The sequence below is a fragment of the Etheostoma spectabile genome, unplaced genomic scaffold (assembly GCF_008692095.1).
Source record: "Etheostoma spectabile isolate EspeVRDwgs_2016 unplaced genomic scaffold, UIUC_Espe_1.0 scaffold123, whole genome shotgun sequence".
In the NCBI taxonomy this organism is placed as follows: Eukaryota; Metazoa; Chordata; class Actinopteri; order Perciformes; family Percidae; genus Etheostoma; species Etheostoma spectabile.
In genome coordinates, this window is record NW_022605572.1 from 83,643 (window position 1) to 94,609 (window position 10,967).

Consider the following 10,967-nt stretch of genomic DNA (forward strand, 5'->3'; position numbering starts at 1 on the left):
GCCTAAATGAGTGAAATCCGGCGGATTTTCCAGCAGCAACCGATCCATCCCGGAAGTGGAACGCCAAGGATATGGGCTAGGCAAAGCCCAGAGGAGATGCTGCTTGCAAATCTCGCTAGCTTTTCAACCTTTAAAACTGCCTTTAAAACAATAGTACGGTGCCCATATAAAATTAAAACTGTTTGCTTTCTTTTACCATTTCTTATTTCCATACTTGCAGTATAGACATCTCTTCCTAACACGTGATATAATACGTGAAAGGGACAAAATCCGATCTTTGTTATTTGCAAAAAGTTAAAAGTTAATATGGCTTTAGCAGTCTGAGTCAGACAAATCAAGTGGATGTCAACCAAAGTTAGTATGTGTTTAATATGAAATTCCATCTGTGTTACTATCCCACCACCACAGGTCAAGATAAAAACACTATTAAGGGAAACACAAAAGTTGAGCTTTGACAGTAACTAGTGCACATTTACGCCCCTTTGAGCAAGTCACTATGTAAGTAACTGTGTTAAAGCTGGGCTAGCGGTTCACAGACATACACAGGTTAGAGGCTTTCCGCTGTGTGTGCTTGTGGAGGAGTGTAGCCATGTTATTTATCCTGGTTAAAAATACTGTTTGTTAGACCTAAATATCTTGTTAAGCGCTGAATATATCCCAGTTGTTGACTGGCCCATACTATGTTGTGTTTACTAACACAGAAGAGAAATAAATATCTTGGTCATGTACGACATCTTTCCACTAGCAGGTGCTATGGCTACAATCAGCGAGTGTTCCACTATTTATACTTGCAGCTGTAGCTACTACCAGCTGGGAAGTCTGGCCTATTACATCCTAATTAGGGAGGGACCAGAGAATTCAGGTGAATGGACATTTTCAAATTTAAGCAGACATTTTAATTTTGATCAGAAAAAGCAGTTGTTAGTGGAAACAACATCATGACAACAAGTTCCTCTTTAAGTCGCTTAACTCTTAGTATTAATATAATTGGTAGATTGTTGAGATTGAACATGTTCAGCAGCTAAGCTTAAAGATTTGCCATGTAACCGTTTTTTGTCCAGTCAGGTTCCAGTTCTGATTTTCGTGACCTCAGGCATTTGGTGGTGCAAACATCAAAATAAAAAAAGAAGTGAAAAAATTATTTTTTCCTGCTAACTGTGTGCATACAGATTCAAAAAGTATTTCACCCCCACCCCCCACCTCTCTCTCTCTCTCTCTCTCTCTCCCTCTCTCTCTCTCTCTCTTTCCACCAGCTGCCGATGTCTGACAGGCTGATGACTGTGTTTTTTCCCCTTCTTGTTTCAAAGTATGTTGGAGCAGATGGCCTAGAGAAGGAAAGCGGGGGAATGTGTTGGAGAGACTGCTGGGGAATGTGCCAAGTGTGTGTGTGTGTGTGTGTGTGTGTGTGTGTGTGTGTGTGTGTGTGGTGTGTGTGTGTGTATGTGTGTGTGTGTGTGTGTGTGTTTGTGTGCACATTTGTGTGGTTTCAGTTCGCGTGCCTTCTTGCTGCCCTCTGCCCTTCATGGCGCCAGCTCCACTTCCCCTCCACTCTAAACACTGTGTCTGGACCTTGAGAAAACCCCCACCCACCACCACACCACACACACACACACACACACACACACACACACACACACACACACACACACTTACAAGCATGCACACAGAGAGAAACAGCCAGCAAGCAGAGGAAAAGCCCTCAACCAGTTTACATTAAAAAAAGCAACATGACTGCATTAGTGTGAAGCTGGATATGAAAGCTATACATTTTGACTATGACTCATTAATGAAAACCTTTTCAGACAAACTTACTCACTTTGAAAAATATTTATTTTATAAACGAATTACATATCTATATGTGCTTAATGTGTTCAGTGAACCCTTAGGCTCATTCTCCTGTAATGTCTTGTCAAAAATATTAAAGTGCACACATTTGTGCAATCAAATTTACTCATTCCTTTTCATCGGGAAGCTAGGTAGGTGTGTCTGGTTGTCAAATGTGCATATTTTAACGTAGCAAAATGCTTTTGGTCAGGTCCATCTGGAGATGCTACATACCAGGTTTTGTGCAGATTGATTGCACAGTCTATGACGAGTTCGAAAAAGTTGGTTTTGTGCATTGTGAGATATTGCCTGTATCATCAGATTCAGTCTAATTTAAAAAACACGTGGAAGAAAGGATTTCAAATGTGTTAAAGGCAAAAACACATTATAGTGCCACCTAGTGGCATGTGGAATTTTTGATAGGTGAGGTCCATGACCCATTGTACATCTACCCTGTAAATTTTGCTCACATTAGTGTAAGTGATGAATCCAAATGTGGGTGCCACAAGCCTAAATCATCTAAACTAGATGGTATCCTCCAAATTTTGTAACAATTGGATGCGCCATTGAGATATAAACTTTTTGTACTTGTACTGCCCCCAGTGGCCGATCTTTGTAAAATGTATGGGGGACTTCCACAGGGTCATGGCAAACAAGAATCTAAAGTTTTGCGTTTATAGAATTTACTTTGGTCAAGGTATGGCAAAGCTGGTGTTTTCTTGCTTAGCTACAAAAATTTGTTTGTCTGTAATTTGTGCAATTTTATCCGATAAAAATTATTTAAAAAAACTTTTGTCAGGTCGATCTTGAGATGCTACTTACTAAGTTTAATGCAGATTGGTTGCACAGGCTAGGAGGAGTTTGGCAAAGTAGGTTTTTAATAAATTGCAATTTTTCACAAATAAAAGTCTAGGCGGAAATGGGCGTGGCAGGACATATCAGGAGATTCAGCTGGATTAAAACAATAAATTGAAATGTGCGATGTACGGTTTGGGAGTTATAGTGCCAAACATGTTTTTTTCCGCTATAGCGACACCTAGTGGTGGAAGTGGGTTAATTGTTGCGCCTGAGGTCCTTGCAGAGTTTTGGACCAGTCCTGAAAATGGCACACAGAGTAGACCAACTGCACCATGGCCAGTGCCACTGTTGGAGAAACAACACACATGAGACTTAATGGTGCATTCAATTGCAATTTAAAAAGGTCACAGTGTATAAGGGCCATTGTAGGAAAAAATGAAATAAAAAATATTGATCCAGAGGAGGGGGGTAAAATTCCAAGAAAAAACTCAGAATGTCTGACATTAAAGTCGTAAATTCAAGAAAAAACTTGGATATTCTCTATTTTCTCTGAGATTATAAAGTTATAATTTTGCAAGAGTTGTATACTAAAAAAAACTCTATTTGCAAGAAAAACTCTAAAATTCTTGCCCATAGATATAACCAGTGACATCCTTATCTGTCCAGTGCTGTCCAGATCAGGCTTGCCCTGCCAAGTACATTGATTATATGTCAAACGCATTATTTTTGTAGCCAGGCTTCCTTTGAGCATGGGTGGCACACATAGGCTGTGTATTAACGGACAGCGCATGTGGGACATCACCCATTGGTTTGTGAAGATCTGCTGTCCATTGTCGAGTTTGCCGTTACGTGACGATTTCAGACGAGAGGGAAGAGTGAGGAAGGAGCGGCTTACACTCTGTGTTATGTTGCACACTTTCACTGACAGTCCCATCATAGCCACGCCCTAAAACAACCCCCTGCTTTATTGCCAATTTTAAAATCAACGAGACCATAATTCAAAAGAATTAACAAAATTCTGTGTTGCTGAAGACTTAAAACTACCAATTGAGACCATAAACTCTTCATGAAAATGTTTACTGAGGTAATAAATCAAGCGAGAAGTGGGTCACTTTCTCACAGACTTCTACAAAAACCAACCTCCTTTTGCAACCGCACGTGGCGCTCTCTGCTGGAATTCAGATATAATGCTGGTTTAAGGTACTTGCGCATTTGCAACCCTTCCCCAAACCAGATGTGTTGTCCATTAATATTTACAGTCAATGGTGGCCGACTTAGGCACAGGGTGAGATTAGAAAGAAACATTCACCACTTTTACCCACTTACAGAGGAACTCCGCTTGTCATGACACCCTGACAATTTGTCTGGGCATCCTGTAGATAGTTTTCCTCAGAAGTTATTGTTTGGGATAACATCATGTTGAGCATCTAGCCACAGGCTACCTGTAGGCTATTATAATACAAATTGTGGAGCTCCAAGCCAGCCTTTAAAAAAAGATGAGGCGTGCAGGCATTATCTCATTACACTGTGTTTAGGATGGCGACACCGGGTAAATGACTGCTAGGAACGGACCTGAGTGAGTTATATGCAGAGCGAGAAGTTTAAAGCAATTCACAATGTTTCATAGAGCTCTGATCACTCCAGTTAGAGATGCAGAGGGAACATATACAGTACCTGGTGCTTTCCAATGGCTGTAACGGTAAAATGGCATCAGTATTGATATTTACATTTTAAAAACAACCCTTTTCAGTGCCTGCAAGCTATTATAGCAAAACCTACCCTAAACAGCCCCCACTTGGTTTGAGCACAATTCAAGGAAACAGGAAAAAGACGATTTCTTTGACTTTTTTCTCTTAAATTTGTGATTTTTTTCTCTCGTAAATTTACAATTTTAATATCAGAGAATATCCAAGTTTTTTACTTGTAAATGTATGACTTTCATTTTGAAATGTTAACCCCTCCCCTGGCTTTTTTCTTCTTACAATGGCCCTAATATGCTATTGTAGAAAGCTCATGGTACATTCAAAGCTATTGTAGGCTAATATACCCTTCTTCCATCTGGTGGTTGTTGTTTTGACAGGGGAAATAAGTTATTGTTATAACATTTTAAATAAATCATTTAAATATCTTAGCAATAAATAAGATGTGGTAACACTTTAATCGACAGTATTGACATAGTTGTGACATGACATTGTTATAGCTATAACAGACAGTGTCATAAACGTGTCATAAACTTTATAAACAAGTGACTTCTGTCATCAAGTGTCATTCGGTTTTTGTCATGACAAGTTGACATTGTTTGGGTTGACTTGATTATGAGAATGACATAAAACTTGCCTTGATTATGACAACTTCACATTAACCATGATGACATTACCAGAAGATGTCTTTGTTATGACAACTGGACATAAACAGAGAATTCACCTCTTTTTGTATTCATGACATGTAAACAAAGATTATTATATTTAGATGTGCAAGGTTAAAGACCAATGCTAGCACTTGGTCAGATAGATGTGTGACAGGATATTTCACAAATCTGGTTGTCATAACACTCCTATATTATTTTATATTTTATTTTATTATTTTATTTCGAGACTTTCATTTTGTTTTCCAAGTTATTAAAATGTGGTCAAAAGTCGTTGGCAAAAGCTATGGGAGAAATTAGTGGAAAATTATTTAACTTTCACTTATTTTTGTTAGCTTTGATGGGCTTGTAAATAAGCCAATGGGTGAACTGGTCCGTGAGCTTACCAATCAGCTATCAAGTCAACTAGGCTACCTTAGATTGCTAGATTTAAGTCTAGGAGGCTGCCGTTATTCACTCAGTAAGATAAAAAAAACAAAAACATTTAGTGATATGAATTATTCTACATACTAAATACTGCCTAATACTTGCTATGCCTTGTTGTAAATAGAGCAAAAGAGAGCTGTGCCTCCACAACCCTCACACTTTGTGAGGTATATTTTTTATATATAGCAGGGCTCAGAGACAATTAAATATGCAAAGTTACTGTTACTTCTAAGATCGATTGTCAATGACAAATGTCAATTGTTCAATGGGAAACAGGACCAAGGTGAGTTGTGTACTGTGCTTGAGAAGGTTTCTTTTTGTGCATACCATAAATTCTCAAATAAAAGGTAGGATTCAAATAATAGCTGGGAGCATGTCCAGCAGAAATATTGAGGGGAAGGATTACCTCTCCTATAGTCTGGCTCACCGGATGTACAGTACAGTACGAAACCTGTTTTCTATTTGCAAGGGCATCGTCGCTGCATCCATGGCTTAGCGCCACCTTAGATGGTTGTGATTGGTTTAAAGAGATACAAACAACACAGAGTGTTATTTTTCCTTTGGGAGTCTAGCTGTACTCCGGCTCAAGAGTTACATTTAGTATAATGTACATTTCTGCAGGAAGTACGGAATTACATTGACAGCAGCTTATCTGCAAACAAAAGGATGGCAAAGTAAATATCATTGGAATTAGGTTGCTGAGTATGACATAACTTTCCTGTTGTATTGATAATTTAGTGCTGTGGACATTGTATCTGATGGATTTGGTGCTGCGGACATTGTAATTCATTCAAAAAATGTTAAATATGGGGAATGTGTTAAGTTAGTATTGACAACCAATTTAAACAAGACAAAGAAAACAGGGAGGCTTCTATTAATAAACAGTCCATACTGTTTATTATTTGTTTAAGGGGCCACCGGAGTAGTTTTGGGATCTTTAGTCAAAATAGCCAGCAATTCATTTTCTATGACCCTCCAAAATGATTGGGGCAAAAAATGCCTGACACACCCCAACAATTTATTGATGCCTTCTGTACGGGTTTGCACCTGGCAAAGACGTTCATTTAACCATTGTCTTTTTCATGCAGACATGACATACATGATTTAACCTCTGCTTTCTCATTTTACGCATCAAGCTCCACTATTTTGGTGGCCATTTCAGTAGATTTACTCACTAACACAATTGTGGAAACACAATATGCATGGAAACTAAAACACTTCCTGCATTACTGCATTACTTCAAATACTAAGTTACTCCTGGAGTCCCGTGATCAGCTGGACAGAGATGGTGGCTTAAGGTGTAGCTCCTGGCCTAAATTTGTCAAATAGTTGTTTTATATGATTCCAACTTCAATATTTGACCATTTTGTGCTTGTTCAAGTTACTTGAAGCAGAATGGCAAACAAGAACAAAGTCCATCGCAACAATACAGACGCCATTGCAGAGGGATTGCTGGAGAAACAGAAAAGTTACGTCGATCCCACGTTTTTTTTTATATTCAACAAATGGCAACCGAAAATGACAACAAGCTAACTACTGTTCATGCCCAGCTAGCATCTCTGACTGCAAGCCTTGGCTCTATCAGAGCTGTTGTGAACAACCTAAAAAAACACCGTGGAAAGCAACGCAAGTATTCTTGACAGTCATGGCTATTCTTTACAAGAGCTGGAGGTGAAGCTAGCAGACATGGAGGACAGAAACTGGAGATGCAACATCCGCATTGTCGGACTGAAAGATGGACAAGAAGGTGCTAATGCTATCTAGTATCTCTCACGCTCGCTGCCTAAGTGGTTCCAGAATCTAGCAGATGTTCAGATAGAGATTATGAGAGCTGACCGAAATTTACAGTGATGGCCCAAAGAAGAACACAACTACTAATCGCACGTTGATTTTCAACGTCATCCGCTACACAGCCAGGCAGGCAATCCTACGGAGATCTCCGCTCATCATTCAAGGCAGGGAAATTCACTTCTCCCCGGATTACAGCAACTACACGATCAAGCGGCAACAAGGCTTCTATCAAACCATGGATTCAGCGCGAGTGAAGGGTCTGGATTTTTTCCACTGAAGATCAGAGACGGCGCCCAGTACAGAGCATTAATTTCCGCCGTGGAGGCTGAGAACTATGTAAACCAGGCCCCGTCCTCCTGCTGCTGCTGCGGTGGGGAGAGCCAACGCTTCGAATCCCGTCACGAAGGGCGCTGTTCTCTTAATGCGTCCTGATTTTTATCGCACTGTTGTCTGATATGATTACAGAGACTGTGTTTCTGAATGCTATGTCGACCTAACTCAATATAGTCTACTCTCCATAGGTTAGATGGGCCACTGCTAGGCTAGAGTTTCCTTTCCAAGGTGTTTTCTGCTTTGTGTTTCTTGTTTCTGTTGAATGAAAATGTACTTATTCTGATGTTAATTTAGTGTAGAACCAGTTGCTGTTGCAACCAGATATTTATGGACAAGTGTTCCATTTTTGCTGCCCCGTATCCAATCTTGATCAGAGACCTACTTTTATGTTAGCCTCTCCGGCTATGTTTCCCCCCACCTCCTCTCTTCTCCGTATCAATGTCTTGTCTGTTGTTGTTATGCGTTTTACATGTTCAGGATTTAAAGAAATGAAAGGTAGTAGCAATATCTACATGTACTTTTAGAATGCAGCTTTTTTGAAAATGGGTGAGCTTTCATTTTTAGTTTGGAATTGTGGTGGACTGAATGCTCCTAAGAAACGAGCCAGCACTCTGGGCTTAGTAAAAAAGAGAAATGTTGACATTGCATTATTTACTGCATCATCATCAGCGAGCTGCATCATCATCAGCAAGCTCAAAACCAAAAGGCGTGGCCATTGTTGTCAAAATCTCCCTCTTAAAGTGTTGTTCTCTTGGTCAGATAATGCAGGCAGGATTGTGATCTCCACAACGGAATTTGGTGCCAGAAAATTGCATTTGTGTCAGTTTACGCACCTAAAGTTTTTGATGGCAATTTCTATGATACGCTCACCAATGAAATGCTGGAGTTAACGGACTGTTCTCTTATTGTTGGTGCAAATTTTAATGCTGTGTAGGACCCAAATATTGATCAGTCAAACGCAAAGGCCATTAGGGACCAGGCTAAGGCCACAAATGCTCTGAAATCATGAGCCAGCAGCTTGGGGCTCATAGATATTTGGTGTGCAGTTAATCCCACCGTTAAGGATTATTCCTTTTTCTCAGGTAGACATAAATCCTTTTCCAGAATAGATTTTCTTTTTGCATCCACTCAATTATTTAATTTAATTGATAAAGCGCTGTTACTTCCAATGGTATTATCTGACCATAAAGGGGTCCTTTGCGCCACCACACTAGGCCAATTGTTTCAATGTGCGGTTAGATGGCGTCTCCATACTTCTTTACTGAAAAATAAATCCTATGTCACTCAGTTTATTGCAGAATTTGATATTTGAAATTAAAGTTGGCTCTGTAGAAGCCCCCCAGGATACTGTGGGACACAATAAAAGGTTTTATTAGGAGCAACACCATACTTTTCTGCTCTAATGTGCGCAAAGCTACGTCACTGAAGCTGCAAAACCTTGAAGAAGAGTTCACCAGATTAGACTCATTGTTACAAACTAATTTTACTGACCGGATAGCTTTGGAACAATCATTAGTCAAGAAGGAAATAAACAACATTCTGAAACAGAAATCTGAATTCCTCATAGAGCAAGACAGAGCTATTACTTTCAGGGCGCTAGACCTAGTCACCTTTTCGCTATGAGATTAACATCCAGTGATTATTTTGCAGACATTCCCGCTATTAAACCTTCAGATGGCAATATTAGAACTATCCCTGTCGAAATGATTAAATCCTTTTAGGCATTTTACAATCTGTATGAATCTGAGGTTACGTTGGATAAATCTCACTGTGACAGCTGGTTAAATCAGCTTGACTTGCCTCAGTTACCAGCAGATGAATCAGCAAGCTTGAACAAATTAATTTCTATTTAAGAGTTAAGGCTGGACTTACAACTGCTAAGAGGATGATTGCAACCCGTTGGAAGCCACCTCATAATTTATCTGTTCGTTCATGGATCCTTTCTTTTTTGGATGTCACGCACATGGAACTTTCGACGGCTCGTGTGGGTGGAGCCCAGGGAAGACTTTGGAGACTTGGCACAGCATTGATGAGTACTTGAAGGCAATGCTGTAGCCTTTTCTTTTGTTTGTGTGTGTAATTGGTCCCTTGTCTTGTGTCTGTCTGTGTGTGTGTTTGTTTGTGTGTCTGTTTCTGCATGTGTTGTTTTGTCTCTCTCCCTCACGTTTTTTCTCTCTGTGATTTTGTGGCCCTGGGACGCTTTCCTATGTCCCAGTGTGTTGTTTGTAACTGTTGTAAATGTTTTGTTTACTTTTTTTTCAGATTATAAAACTAAAAATACAAATTTCATCACAAAAAAATAGTAAGTTACTCCTCTAGTAAACTAGTATTCACATGAAATAAAACAATAAAACATTGAGACCATTCAACAAAGCACTATGGATAATAACAAATTCAACACATGAACTGTTTCCTATGGACTCGTCACTAGGCTTCCTCAGTCATTGTATATTTTAGTATATAGGTATCACATTCGCTCTAGAATCTTTGCTACCGTCCTCTAGAGGCATAGGTGGAGTTTGATATTTGAACCAGACGGAGCGAAAAAAAACAAAAAAAGTCATTTTAGCAGCTGAGACCTGGCCTACCACTTGCGAAATACAGCATGAGCACATATAGACAAAACAAACATTCTAAATAAACATATATGTTTATTTTTAAAGAAGATTTTAAATTACATTGTAACAATTTAACAATTCACCCAAATCCAATCCACGGCTGTCTTGGAACGCAATAGAAGGACGCGGCGGAATGGCCCGGCACTTAAATTCAACTAAAATGTAACAGTGAACAGTCAGTGTTCAACCTATTGTTGAGATGCCTCTCCAAACGCAGAAACGAAGCACAATCACAAAATAAAACGTTAAGAAAAAAGATCTGTATTTTGCAGTAATCCCAAAACACAAAAAGTAATCCACAGCAATCAGTAGATCCACAAAAAGGGTCATGGTGTATCCAGCACCGTCACATTCACCAGCCAGCTCCAAACAGGTGAAGCCTCTCCACTTCGCCGTTTAAACAAAGTGGAATAAACATATAAAAGTCCAAATCTACACAAAATGTGCAATCAATTAGTAAGCTGACATTAAATTTATATACAGTACATGGCATATAGGAAACCTTTATTGCAACATTGTCACGGCAAGATGTCCAGACAAGTGCAACAGCAATTTTCGTTTTTTTCATCCGGCTGCTCCCATCGTCAGCCAGGTAATATTTTTTTACTAAAACAGTATATGAAATCAGATGTATTACCTACCACCATTTTGCTGTTTTGTGTTATTTAAAATATTTATACATTATCCAGTCATGCCAGACGTAATTATTCCACTCATTTTTAAACAATGCAATTACCAGTTGGGGGGGGCCGAGACTAAGGCTGAATCTCATTTCTCTGTCTTACCCCTACCCCTTACCCCTTCCCCTCGTT

At 39.4% G+C, this 10,967-nt stretch overlaps 1 protein-coding gene and 1 long non-coding RNA gene across 2 annotated transcripts in view; both read right to left on the reverse strand.

The window, feature by feature from the left end:
• atoh8 (atonal bHLH transcription factor 8) overlaps positions 1-10,967 on the reverse strand; it is a 105,612-nt gene that overhangs the window by 3,566 nt on the left and 91,079 nt on the right. The gene's annotated exons all lie outside the window — the stretch shown is intronic.
• LOC116685710 (uncharacterized) overlaps positions 10,530-10,967 on the reverse strand; it is a 6,346-nt gene continuing 5,908 nt past the window's right edge. The window contains exon 2 of the long non-coding RNA XR_004331022.1: positions 10,530-10,792. This is a non-coding gene — a long non-coding RNA (uncharacterized LOC116685710). The remainder of the gene's footprint in view (positions 10,793-10,967) is intronic.